The 15143-nt window shown below is 30.5% G+C and overlaps 1 pseudogene; it reads left to right on the top strand.

Annotated features, from left to right (window-relative positions):
- The first annotated feature begins 8409 nt into the window (after nt 1–8409).
- On the top strand, nt 8410–14598 carry LOC114375096 (annotated as a pseudogene).
- Nucleotides 14599–15143: the final 545 nt, after the last annotated feature.

Genomic DNA, 15143 nt, shown 5'->3' with positions numbered 1-15143 from the left:
AAATTTAAATAACTATCTTATTCTAAAATTTTATCATTAATATTATCACTATCATATTTAATATATCATCTTTAATTTCTCTCTCATTGTTATTTTTTTAATAACGTTAACAATTAAAATTATATTAAAACACATAAATATATATGTAATTAAATTATAAAATATTCAAATTTTAATAATTATTTTTTTAATCATTATATTCTTTATTGACCTTAGGAAAAATATATATGGCTGAAATTTTAATTTTTATAATGTTTATCTATAACTTTTAATTAAAAGTCAAATTCTTTATCTATAATTTTAATTAAAAACTATAATGAAAATGCTGGAAAAATATTTAAGGTATATATTATACTTTTTTTACAGTATGTATTATACTCAGAAGTTGTAAAATAAATGAAATATATTTTCCTAAAGTTTGTTTTTTTATAATAAATATTTACCTAAAGTGAATTAAAAAATAATTATTAATATTTTATAATTTATAATTTTAATTATTAACTTTTGATTAACAAATATAAAATTTTAATTTTATACATAAATGATATAAAAGAAAAATTAAAATAATATATTTAATGTGATAGCCGTAACTTTAATGATAGAATTTTAGAATAAGACAATTGTCTAAATCCTATTGGTTATTCACGATAAGATTATTTAATCCTATTTTTTGTTGAGATCAATTAGATAAATCTTTAAAATAAAATTAAAATTTATGATATTATTAATTAAAAATAATCAATTTAACAACTTTTATTAATATTGATGAATTATATATTTACTTTTTATATGTAAAATCATAGGTAATATATAGGAAAAAAAGCCTTTAAGTCGATGCTATGGTTACTACGCATCAACCCCGGCCCACTCGCTAAATGCATGGTTATACTACACATTTAATTATCGTTAATTATATATTTAAACTTATCTCGTCTGAGTCCTCGCTGCACTAAACTCTTCTTTAGTGTTTGTTTTGACTAACGCTTTTTATTTTACCATTAAAAAAGTTAAATCAATAATGAAGGATTATTTCTAATTTATATTGGCTAGGTTGACGTTAGTAGTGTCGGTGTTCAACCAACTCTAAATTTTGTTAGACCTATTTCACACATTTTCTGTAGTACCTTAATATTGTGTTGAAATATTTCATCGATCTCATTTATTTGGGTTTGAGCATTCTTTGTGTTCTTACTAATATAGTAGTTTTTTGAATTCCAACCCCTAAATTTTAAGATAATTGATTCATCACATGATATACATTTAATCCTTAGTTATTATATATATCTTTATTGTTTTAAATAAAAAGTAAGCTTCAATGAAAGGATAACTTGAGTTTTTGGATTAGTTGATTCAGGGATTGGACAATAATACAGGGGGGAAAAAGCCTTCTAAGTCGATGCATGGTTACCATGCGGCAAAAGTCCCACTCGCTAATTACGACGGTTACTATATGCATTTAATGTTCATTAATTATGTATTTAAATTTATTCTCGTCTAAATCGATGCTGCACTAATAAACTCTTCTTTAGTGTTTGTTTTGACTAATGCCTTTTATTTTAACATTAAAAAATTGAAATAAATAATAAAGGATTATTTTTGTATCCTCCCGATTGATTCCTAGTCAATATGATCTAATACCCATTTTAACTCAGTCTCTTTGCTATTTAATTTAAGGCAGGAGGATTGCATCATATTCTTCTCTTTGCTATTTAATTTAAGGCAGGAGGATTGCATCATATTCTTAGCTTATATATCAAATCTAATACCTATCTTAACTTAACCTCTTCTCCTCGATGGCTTGAGACCGATGACTTGTGCACCCTTAAAATGGTATATAGATTTAAATCGATTATGTCAACCCGACCCATATAGAGTCATTGTAAAATCCTACCTAACAACATCCCAAAAGGCTTGGGGGTTAGGGGTTTGGCCCATGATTGTAAAAACTAACTCCCAATTTCAAATATCGAGGAACAATACCTAACGATATTAGATAGATAGACGTATAAAACACAAACTTGAATGATCTAACTAGATCACCACAAACCCTAGAAAAAAATCTATACTGAAATAATTTTTACTTTGTGATGGTTAGGTTGACTTTATTAGTAATATTGGTGTTTGAACCAACACTAAATATTATTAGGCGATCTATTTTATACATTTTTTTTGTGTACCAGACTATGTTAATATTATGTTGAACTTTCATGATCATTTATTTGGGTTTGAGCACTCTTTTGTATTCATAATAAATATATCTCTTTCCTTTTGAAAAATATATATACCAAAAAACTGCCATAAAATCGAGAAACGACATAAATGGGCGGAGAGGAAAAGAAGGAAATATATAAAACACATTCTTATTATTTATGTAGAACTATCTCCACCTTACTGCATATAAGATAATTACTTATTAGAAACGTAGAAAACTAGCTAGCAATCACTGAATCACGCACACACAGAAGTGACTGTTTTGAAGCCTAAGATTTCAACCCTTATACAGGTTGATGATATATGACATGCATGGTCGATCCACGAAGACCATGCATGCATGTTTACTGGAGATAACATTGATGAAGCTATTAATCATTTTTTGGTGGTGCTTTTGGACGAGGAAAAATATCTTGTATATTGAGTGGGCGTTTTGCAGCAGCTGGCTGGGAGGTTGAAGCATTTCCCTTGCTTGGTGGTGATGGTTTTGAAGGCCAAAGAGTAGTTTGGATAGTAACTTTTTTGGATGCTTCGCCTTCCATGGACACTACACTTAAAGTCTTAAACCTGTAAGCTCTAGTTGTGTGTTATAGTTGTAAGTTATGTTTTGAAAAACCCAGGCCTCGATAAGCCACAATTTATAGGGATTTCCATGAGTGAAAGTAGCTAGCTAGCCAAAGGCATGTGGTCCTGTTTCTCCACCTTATATTCTTATATTCTGATGCATGCACATTAGGATATATATAACAGCTTAATTATCGATCACTACGTCTTTTCATATTCTTTTGACTCAAACTTACAATTTCTTAGATGTCAACTCTATATTTTCACCATGTCTCTTTGTCGTCTTCTATTTATTTGTGTTTTATTTTAAGAAAAGGACCTATATATGAGTATATGTTAGGTTTTTCCTCATTAGGAAATTAAGGGAGGGAAAAGAGCCGAGAGAAAAATATGGAGGACTGGTGTGCTTGTGGTATACATAGAAACTTTTCTAGTTTAATTTCAAATTTCAATATTTTATGTGTAATTCAATACACTAAGTGAGTTCTGAGTAAATAGTTATAAAGAGATTATTCTCTTTTATATTTATTTAGGAAAATGCTTAACCTTATGAAATGTTGAATGCATGAAAAGAGACGAATACCTTTTATAGATAATCTTTCTATATTTAGCTATCTTTTGATTTTGGTCTAAATATAAGTAATTACCTGCTTGTTTTTTTTTTTTAAAAAATAATTACACCTATACTTTCGTATGATTCATGCAAGTAATCCTTCGTACTAAATATGTTTATTAGTTTCTATTAGTTCTTGCAAACAAAATTTTATTAGTTTTAGTTTTCATAAACATATATATTTTAAATTAATTATTATCATTAATTTTAAATAAAATGTCATGTATTCAAATATGTCACGTCAATGATTATTTTAAAATGATATATGATGTTATATGTTTAGATGTATGTCATATTATCATTATTAAGTAGTAATAAAAGCTATTTATAAAGGTTTTTAAATTTATAATAACCAAGACGAATAGAAAAATTTAAGCAAACAAAAACTAAACTTGGTACGTTTAGCCGTTTAGGAAAGAAATTAACAATTTTTTTAAAAAATTCATTTAATTTAAGCATCTTTTAATACCGTCGTGTTTTTTAAAACGTGTATATTACAAATACAAACACAGATTAAAACACACGTATATGTATTTTAGAGATAGTACGGAAATTAACCTAAAAAAAAGAAGAGATATAGTACGGTAAAATACTAAACTTTAGATATATTATCAAAACACCGGCACATTCATATATTAAAGTAATCAAACAATAATAACATGTACCGGAAGTATATATGCTAATAAAGTAACAGAGAACTTTTAACAGGAAGAAAACACGAAATATGTAAATTCTATTATTCTATCGTAATCTTGCTTTCAGAGGGAACCTTGGCTTTATTAATTTGACTAAAAAAAGTGGATTAATGCTGGGTTTTATCACGATTCAAAATTCTTCAGACACGGCTAGAGGGGAGCAGCAATGACCAACATCTGTAGGTGGATGGGGAACGACATAGATCGTGGTGTCTAAAAGTGTAGCAGTCATTGCTCGTTGATGATAAGCGATTAATTATTTGAATTTTGGGAAAAAAAATTCTACCACAGGTAATTACTTTCAATAAAATATTTTTTTTTGTATATTTTAAAACCCGGAAATTAATTGAATTAAGTAATTAAAATAAAGTTCTACATCATTTAGGTTAAGTTAGGATGAGTCAGGTTAACATAAAGAACAATGTAATAGGTTAAATCCAAGTCTTAGTAGATTTAAAAATTATGCCAAGTTTTACGAGTTGAACCTAACTTAATTTAGTTCATTTTAACCTATTGCGACATAATAAAATCAAGAAAAATCAAAATATTAATATATCTTTAATGTATGTTTTCAAATCTATTCTTTATTATTGACTAAAACTTATTTGAAATAATTAAATAACGAGACTCAATTGTAAATTAAAAAATAACGAGCAACATTAAATAATAAACTGTGTATGTTTTTTTATACACCAGAAACTAAAATAACAAGAAGCAAAAGAAAACAGAAACAATTAAGAGCACTAAGAACTCCTTCTTATGTTAGCAATACGAATAATAAATTGCGTATGGAAGAGTGTTAGATTTATCAATTTTTTTTTGTGTGTAAAATTACCGAGTTTAATTCTAATTCTTGTGAAGAAAAGAAATCTTTAGTTCTCATCCTTCGAAGGCGAAAATCTTGTTGTTCGCTTTATATTTTATATCTCTTAGTTTCTAGAAACGAAATTCATGTAAATTTTTGTTCACTCGATATCTATAGTTTATTTGATGGAATATTAATTGGCTTACTGGACAGTAGACATTCCCCCAGCTTGCACTATCTCGCTCTATAACTTGACTCTTTTTTTCTATTCATATATAAACCTATTTGACATTTGTTTCCAAACGCTTTTTCTATTTTAAAAATGAAAGAATAAAGGTAACTGTTTGAAAAAAAAGAGTGTTTTTTTTAACAAAAAGAAAGAGAATACAATGCAAGTAATTCAAATTTAACGAAGGGTTGACATGTTGAGGCAGACGTGGGGTCCGCAAAAGACAATTGGGAAAGAGAAAAAAAAAGTTTTTTATGTTTATTTTTAAAAATAAAGAAATTAAAATTACATAATAATCCTTTAATTTATTTAAATCTAAATAAAAACTGACTTTTTTTTGTCTAACCGAAAAAAGCTGTTGAGTATTAACATATATCTCCTAATTTTTAAGTGAGTCTTTATGAAAGAAATAGTCTAAACCTTAATTTTTCATTTGTAAGCTTTGGATTAATGATCAATTTCTAAATGAGAGTCAATTAATGAAATATAGGGTTTAAGTTTTATATTTTTAATACGAACTAATCCTGATCATCCAATCATGGACTGATTTGTTCACTTGAGAGTTGAGATCCTCCTCTTATCATAATATCATGTAAAGAGCTTTATGTCTTTTTAGTGAATTTTTTAGAGAAAAATTATAAAATTGACAACAAATTTTTCAAATTAAAAATAGAAAAAAATGAAACAACAAACAAAAAATTAAAATACTAGTTTTATTTTAAAAATTTAAAACTAAAATCCACCTGAACAGGACGTAATTTTTTAAAATTTAATTTACCATTAAAAGCACTATATGTTAATGATCTAAACATAAGAACCTAATTAGAAAGTTTTAAATTATAATAAAAAAGTTAATTAAAAAATTAACTACGATTTTTAAAAACCACAAGAACTGATCAGTCACAAAAGTTTTAAAATATAAGGACCTACTTAATTTCCCTAAAAAAAGTCGCTATAAATTAATTTTGGAAGAAGGTAAATAAGTATATTACATATTACTTATATAAGCATAGCAAACTAGGCAATCACAAATAAAACTATAACGTGATTGCTGTTACACATCGAAAGCTAATATTTTAACAATACACATCATATAAATTTTGCAAGAATATATACTATATAACAGGTCGATGATCCTCATGGACGTGACGACCATTTTGCAGATAATTGGAATTAATGAAGCTACAGCAAGTTTGTGGAAGGTAGTGCTGATGCATTTGTACGTAGTTGATGACTAATGAGTCATTCATTTCTTGCTGGTGTTTTTGGGAAAGATTTGTTGTATGGTGGGTGGTGGTTTAGCAGGCTCAGAGCTTGAAGCACTTCCCCCGATTGGAGGTGGAGGGTTTGTAGGACAAAGAGCATTTTGGATTGTAACCTTTTTTGCTGGTTCCATGGATATATGTGCTATACACTTACAACTAGCTTATATCTGTTAATTAAGCTTTGAGAAACTTTGCCTTTGTCAAAGCACAATTTATAGAGATATCATCCATAGTTTATGTATTTAAATAGTCCAAAGGCATGTTGGTGTTTTGCCCACCATATATTCTCATGCAAACATAAAGTATATCAGGCCCTAGATCGACCACATGCAGCGAGGTTCTCTTCTTGTGTATATCCTTTATTTTATCCAACCTTTGCTACTATGATTTTTTAATATTCCAACGAATATATTTTTTAATCATTAAGATGTTATGAAAAATTCATAAAAACGGTTTTATTGAATACTTTTTTTAAAAAAGTTTGTTAAATAATACTACCTCAGTTTCCAATCAAAATGCATGCTTAATTAAAATAGGTTAATCTGTGGAATACATGCTCATTATATTTTCATTCTCAAACTTATTTTTGTTCACTCTCTGTCTCTTTTCTAATTTCGGGAATATACTAACCATGGTCAAAATAATGTTATTCATTCTCCTTATCTCTCACCTTTTAGATAATGGTGCACGAATTTAGGAGGAAAAGGAGAGAGATATGGTCCTGACTCCTGGTAGAAGTAACTTTTGAAAGCATCGACTTTTTGAAGGTTGAATGGCTTAATTAGGACTCATATGGATCCTGGAATTCATTTTTATGAAGTTTGGCAGTCTTTTGCACTTAATTTCTTAAAAAATAAAGCTCCTATAGTTTCCATCCACTAGTTTTCTTAGAAAGGTGGAGCTCAATCATATCATTTATTTAAGAGGATGGTATAGTTGTAAAGGATGCTTAAACCTGTATCTAAGGCTCTCAAAGTGACTAGTACATGTGTGAGGTTCACATGCATGAGATTGGCCCTCTGAGCTTATTGTAGTATAACTCTATCGATTATTTCTCCCCTCCTAAACGTCTATAATGGGTCTTGTAGGAATTTTACATTTAAAAACGGTTGGATTTATGTTTCAAACATTCATTGAAGTAATGCATTGGGAAAAATTAGTTAAAAGTATGTTGATTGATAATTTTTTTTATCATCATTCAATTATAAATTGTTATATAATTAACTTTATACTGATTTGAGATTCAAACACACCCTTAACAAAAAAGTTACAAGTTGAAAGTTAATAACTTTACTTATTTAACTGAATGTATTTGAAAAAAATAAATGTCAAACTAGTTAATAAATGTGAAATAATATAAGTATGTTTTTATCCTTGTAAAATGAGTATTTTTTTAGTTTTTGTAAAAGTTGTTTATAATTTTTATATAGTTTATGTTAGTTTAATTATTCTTTTGTTTTAATAACTTTTCCTTTTAGTCCTATTATGACGGTCGATCTTTTATGCTTAAAGTCATTTAACGTACATATTCTTTTAAATCACTACAAAACTGAATTGACAATGTAAAATCACAATAAATAAATAAAATAAAATAAAAGCATAATTGTTACATGTTCGTCTGAGATCCAATAAAACACTCAATTCATTCATGAAAGCAGTCACGCATAGGTATGCCCCAATCATGGTGGACAAATCACACATTAGATCGAGCTTTGATTTATAATATATGGTGGTTAAAAATCACAATTTAGCAATTTTTCACCTCCAGTTTTAATTATCTCTGTAACAATTTAAAAAAAACCTAAATATAATTAAGATAGATGATTTTAGACAACAAGAATCGTTTGTGGAAAAAAACCTAAATATAATTCAATTCCACCGAATATATTATTAAAGAAGAGTAAAGAATTTTAAGTGTATATTAAAAATTAATTTCATCAAACAAAAGATAGACATGACCAAAATTTATAAGAATATTTCAGGTTGTTGTTACGTCTATTAAAAAAAAAACTGTGTTATTTACATTTATAACGAGTGCCATTTGGGGAACCTACTCCCTACCGCACTCGATCAACACTATCACGGCGCCAACATAACTGAACCTTTTACACCCTTTTCTGCAAATTTTCCCTATTCGATTAAGCGAAACCCTTGACGAAGCCTAATTTACGCTTTACACCCCCTCACTTTCCACAATTTGCATAACGCTCCTATTTGTTACTTGAGACGACGCCGTTCCATCACACACTCAGTCAGCGTTCAGAGCATGGCGGCGGAACCGGCGAGTGACGGCGGAGCCGAGGCGGAGAAATTGGTCAGCAGGAGAGAAGAATTCGTCGATTCGTCCAACTTGTTCAGCGCGATTCTAGCAATGGCGCTGTGGCTGTATTCACTTCAACATCGCCCTGGTCCTCTTCGCCGTGTTTTTCCTTCCTCTCTCCAAATCGATCTTGTTCGTTTTCCACCTCTCTCGAGCTCTTCATTTCTCGGTTCAATTTAATTGAGTTTCGGCGTTTTGCGTGGCAGGGTTTTCGGTTTTCTCTTTGTCTTTATGGTGCTTCCTATCAACCAAAAAAGTAGATTCGGCCGAAATTTGTCGAGGTAGTTAGTTGTACCTTTCTGCCCACGATTCGAGCATTTTCTTTTTCTACTGTGTGTCATAAATCTCTCTTTTGGATTTTTGGTACCTTTCAGGTTCATATGCAAGCACGCCTGCAATTACTTTCCCATCACACTTCACGTAGAGGATATGAAAGCCTTTGATCCTAATCGTGCTTATGGTTTGTTTGAGCTCCCCTTTCCCTGCCTAAGATGAATATTCTCTTGAAATGGAAACATAAATTGTGTTTCCTATTTTGAATGGAGTCTTGGAGTTAATTTGTCTGCAGAATTTAGCCTAATAAGTCATTGGAATACTGTTTACTTGTATCTTCTTGGTCGTAGCTCTTTCATTGTAACAACAGTTTGCCCAACATGCAGTTTTTGGGTATGAACCACATTCAGTTTTGCCAATTGGCATTGTTGCACTGGCTGAACACACAGGTTTCATGCCTCTTCCAAAAGTTAAAGTCTTGCTAGCAGCACGGTAAAGCTTGTACTTGGGACTCTGTAAAGATGAATTATGGTAATTGAGGATTTCATTTCAAGTTTTTCTTCACATTAATTGATAGGTGTTCTACACACCGTTTTTGAGACACACATGGACATGGTTGGGTCTTACACCGGCAACAAAGAAAATTTTTATCTCCCTGTTAGCATCTGGTCATAGTTGCATTTTAATACCTGGTGGAGTGCAAGAAGCATTTCTCATGCAGCGTGGCACTGAGGTGTATTGCTTTTCACTCCTCTTACTCAATGCATATGTGATATATTTTTTCTTTTGACTAAATGATTTTTTATTATTATTTTCCTCTACGTATAGAATTGTGATTGATGCCAAATTTAATAATAAAACATTTGGTGCAGAGTTTTCCCAGCTATTGTATCAATGGGGCTCAACTAAGAACTGTGTGTGTTTCAATTTTTCAATAGTATATTAGTTATTGTTTCCTATTATCTTCTGCATCTAATTTCAATATAGTCTTGAAGGAGGAAAGAGAAATGCAGTTCATTTACTTCATTTGTGGTCTGAGTTTTAGGATCAATAACCAGAAATATTGTATTTCCTGCACACTGACATGTGAATCACCTTGAGTTGTGATAAGTAAAGTCTTGTTGAATTGGTGAGAAAAGCTATGGCTAATGAACAAATATGAATACACAAAGTATATGTATAAATTTGTCTTCTAGCCTCCAATTATGTTTCTTCTACTAAATGGATACTGTTCAAGAAGCTTTGGTTATGGGTCATGCTGAATTTTTTTAGGCTTAAATACATTTTTTGGTCCCTGCAATTTAGCGCTTTTATCATTTTCGTCCCTGGAAAAAAATATTTTAGTCCTTACAAAATGTGTTTATTTTGTTTTTCATCCTTAAAGTGCTTTAGATAACGCTTTGAATAGTGAAAAAAACATTATCTCAAGCACTTTAAAAGACAAAAAATAAAACAAACACATTTTGAAAGGACTAAAACAAAAAAAATTGCAGGGATGAAAATGAAAAAAAATGCTAAATTGCAAGGACCAAAAATGTATTTAAGCCTCTCTTTTATAGTTTGTAAATATAGGTAGAAATGATCTATACATAAAATGGGTCTTTTAAGAATGACTTTGCTCTATTCAATGTATATTTATTTCATAGATGTAACAACACAACGTGAATCTTTACTTTGTAGATTGCTTTCCTTAAGGCAAGAAGAGGATTTGTCCGCATAACAATGGTGAAAGGCCGACCTTTGGTTCCAGTTTTCTGCTTTGGCCAGGTATTTATTTCTGATGGAATCTGATTTCAGTTTTCAATTCAACAGTCATTTGTAATTTGTTTCTCTCTCTCTCTGCATTTCTTCCTCTCATACTCTGGTATCAGAAAAGATAGTTTCGAATATGGTATCATAGAGCTCCTTTTTTTATTCATGGATTCATTCATGATAGTTTCGTGAATCTTTACTCTGTGATTCCTGTGGTGTTTTCCTCTTTGATTTCAATCAAGCTTTGATTATAACAATTTCCTTCAATGGAAATAGCAAGTTGAAGCTGTGATTAGTGGCCTTGGTGCGTCATGGTGAATCCTTTCATTTCATCCCACTTTAACACAAAAGAAGATTGTGAAACTGGAAGTCCAGCTTATATTGAGTGGGACATTCCATGCCCAATGCCCCTTTCCATAGTTTGAAGCTGTTCCTTCACACCAGTATTGTAGAAATGCTGACCAAAGTCACATGCAATCAACTGCTGCATCTCCACAATCGTTCCAGGCCTTACTTACTGGCTTCGAGGCTCAGACTTGGTATCTGGATTCTGGATTCTTGCACCACCCATCATGTCACATCTGACCCATGCAACCCAATTCAAAGCACTCCCTTTTGCAGATATGATCAAGTCGTCATGGGGAATGGTCTGAATGGACTAGGTCTGTTCATAAATCAATTGATTCTTCGTATTTTTCTTCCCCTGTTCATTCCACACTTATTTGGTCCTCAACAATTTACTCCTTGTTCCTGACATGATCACTAAGAACTTGGTTAGTGTTAATAAATTTGCTCAAGATGATAATTCCATTGAATTTCTTCCCTTCCATTGTTTTTTTAAATCCTAGGACTCCTGTAAAGTGCTGCTGGAGGGCACTATGGGACATGATGAACTCTACAGGTTCACAAATCTTGTCATTCCAAGAGATGATCGTGCTAGTGCTAGTGTGCATGATTCCTCAATTTAATATCCTCTACCTTTTTGGCAGAATACTTTACTGTCTGTATCTCCTATGTTTAGCTCCTGTAATTCCTGCTACACATGTTAATTCACCCACTGCACTTAGTTCATATGTGAATTGGCATGTAACTTGGGCATCCTCATCATGAAACATTGGAAAAAGTTATACAACTTTGTAATACATCTGGGCCTAATAAAAGTGCCAATGGTTTTGCGCCTCTTGTTGTCTGGGAAAGGCCCATTACCAACCCATATTCAAAATGTAGCAGTGACATTTGGGGACATGTAGCAGTAGATTCTTCTTGTGGCTATGGGTGTTTTCTCACCACTATAGATACTTTATTTGTTGTGATCTTTTCTTTGCACATACTTTACAAGTTGAAGATAATTATCCTTTTTGGTATTACTTTTTTGCAGTCAAATGTCTATAAGTGGTGGAAACCAGGTGGGAAGTTCTTTCTGAAATTTGCAAGGGCTATCAAGTTCACCCCAATATGTTTTTTGGTGCGTCTTTCTTTTGTCAACCTGCAGCTTTTTCTCATTTCAGCTGTTTTCACTAGCAAAGTTGCTAAGGTTTCTTCAAAAAGGAATGAGTCTAACTAATATTTTGAGCTGGAAGTTGACGCTGTAAAAATGATTAAATTGGAGAGGATGAAACAAACAATATAATAATATTCAATTTTAAAATGTGAAACCATGCCATCCATATTCAAAATGTTGTGTAGGGCTTATCTAATAAGGGTATGAGGTGAGATCGTGAGAGAAGTTAATTTTTGGCTATACAACTATAGAAGGATGGCTAAATTTTTCCACTTTAATTTAATCTTAACCATTAATTTTGGTTGCATGATCAAGATTAATTTATTTCATGCTCAACTAATATGCTTCCTATATATTTAAGTTAACAACAAAAGGAATTGGCACCTAATATGTATAGGAGCAGTAGTAAAGTGAATAGTTCAATTTTTGTAGGGAATAAGCTCAAAATATTTGCTAAATGGGATTCGAAAAGGTGGATTCAAATGATGTTGTGTAGGATGCATGCCTTTTTTCGATCAGCTTTTTTAATAACTTGCAAGCGTTTTGTGTGTGGGTGGGGAAATATTTATTCTATATTGAAGGCACTTATGCAGCATTGAGTAATTGATCTAGGAGAATACCCTTTTATTGATATAGAATTATAGAGTCTAAACTAGCGAGCATGAAATTTTCTGTTCTCTGAAATCACTACCACTCATCTCAAAATGACTCATGTTTAAGATTTTTTCACGCAGATTAAGAAAGCAAGTATTCCAGGAGAATTAGTATTTATTAGGAGATAATTTTACTAAAATATCCTTATTCTCTTTCTTACTTTCAATAAATGTATTATTAAGTCTTTCAAGACAATAGTATTTATTAGAGGGCAAAATTAGAATATATGTTTGAATATCTCATCGAAAAGTGAGAGAACATCAGTTAATTTAGATTTTTTTCAAAGGCTAAAACTACAGTCATCCAATGGAGGGAGTATCTTTTTTATTTTTTTTAAATACATTTTCTTATATCCTTTTCAGGTCTCCATTACCGTTCAGACATCCTATGCATGTGGTTGTGGGTAGACCAATTGAGCTTGACAAAAAACCAGAACCAACCACCGAGGAGGTATGTGCTATTGGACAGCCTTTATGTTAAATAGGATTCACAAGGATCCAGTAATTTAGAACCTCTCCTAAGTTAAAATGCCTCATAAACTTTTATTACTTGTTTTCTTGTTGCTAATATGACAGTGGAGAGAATTTGGAGTAATTACACAAGAAACTTACATCTGGTTTGATCGTTATCTTGTCTTATCTTTGGCCGAAGTGTTTGAGTAACATGTAATCACCCCTATATGACAAACTATAATCTTCCTTGAGAGTAGGATAACAACCCTCATTTTGTGTTACAAGGTTTCTGGGTTTATATATCAAACACAACCAATATTATTTTCTTGTCGGTTAATTACTCATTCAAATAAGACTTTATTTTCCTTGTTTTATTTAATCAATGAATAAATTTATTCAGTTGACAATTTAACATTAGGCATAACGAGAATTTGCAAATCACTAGTTAAATAATCTTTTATTAACTAAGCTATTTTTTTTGTATTTTTAAAAAACTAAAAATTTTATATGTTTGAATTTTATATTTTAATCAGTAAAACTAGCTTTTATCCATCTAACTAACTTTCTCTTGGATGTTTTTTTAATTTTCATTTTTTTATATATCTCTAATACTTAAAATTTAAAAGTGTTCGTTCAATCCATGAAATGCCTGTTTGTATACTTTAATAATTGAAGACTTGATTACCAATACATAAAATGATGTCTTGAGATTAGCATAATATGATGAATTTTTTCTAGATATCTGCAGATGTTGGGGTTCAGCTGCCTGAATTTCTAACCTCTTTCATTATTTAAACCTTCTTTTAGGTTGCCAAGATACATAGTCAGTTTGTGGAAGCACTTCAAGATCTCTTCGAGAGGCACAAAGCTCGGGCTGGCTATCCAAACCTTGAGTTAAGAATTGTTTGACAAGGCCGTAATATTCTACCATATTTTCATTGGTTTGTTCTATTTATTTATTTATTTTATTCCTTTTGGGGATGGGGATTGGGGTTGGTGAATGAAATATGACCAACTATCATCTTGGGAATGAAATAGAATAATAATGAGAAATAAGGCAGTGGCTATCTTTCGTTAGGTTATCTATTTCAGTTCATGGACACGTTTATGCCTAGCCTTTATATGCTGGATGTTGTCAAGTATTTGACAGTCTGGGAACCTTTGCCACAGCTAGCAGAATAATAAGAATACAACAAGCAAATCTTTCTACTAAGTAGTGGTGATCAAGGCGCGGGCACGTGCACATACACACGTAACTTTTTTTTATAGGATTCAGTATTAAAATATATAAAAAAAATAATGTGATCTAATGAATGTTTAGTAGAATAATATTATCTTTCGTCTTATATATAAAAAAATTATTATCTAATTTATTAACATCAATAAAAGTGATAAGATTGATTAAATTATCATAAATTTTAATTTTATTTCAAGATTATTTTTGGCATTAAATTAAATGATTAAAGAGGTGATTATTTTTTAAAAGATAATTTTTTAACCAATTAGTGTACCTTATTATTTATTGGTTAAAAAATTATTTTCATGAAAAAATAAGTGGATATCATTAATAAACTTCAATTAATTGGAAATAAAAATAGCAATAAAGTAGTACTGATTTTTCAAACAAGTTGATTTTCTTTCGATTTTCAAACAAGAATTTTTGTTTTTTTTGACAGTGAATTTTCAAACAAGAATGTTCTTCAATCCATAGTCAAAAACTAATTTCTTTGAGTGTAGAGATTACTAAAGTAAACTTTCTTTTTAACAAAAACTAATTTCTTTATACATAGTCATAAATCAAACCCTAGC

Source organism: Glycine soja, chromosome 11 (assembly GCF_004193775.1).
Source record: "Glycine soja cultivar W05 chromosome 11, ASM419377v2, whole genome shotgun sequence".
Taxonomy (NCBI): domain Eukaryota; kingdom Viridiplantae; phylum Streptophyta; class Magnoliopsida; order Fabales; family Fabaceae; genus Glycine; species Glycine soja.
The sequence above is the reverse complement of the archived record's forward strand: the minus strand, read 5'-3'. Positions and strand labels throughout refer to the sequence as shown.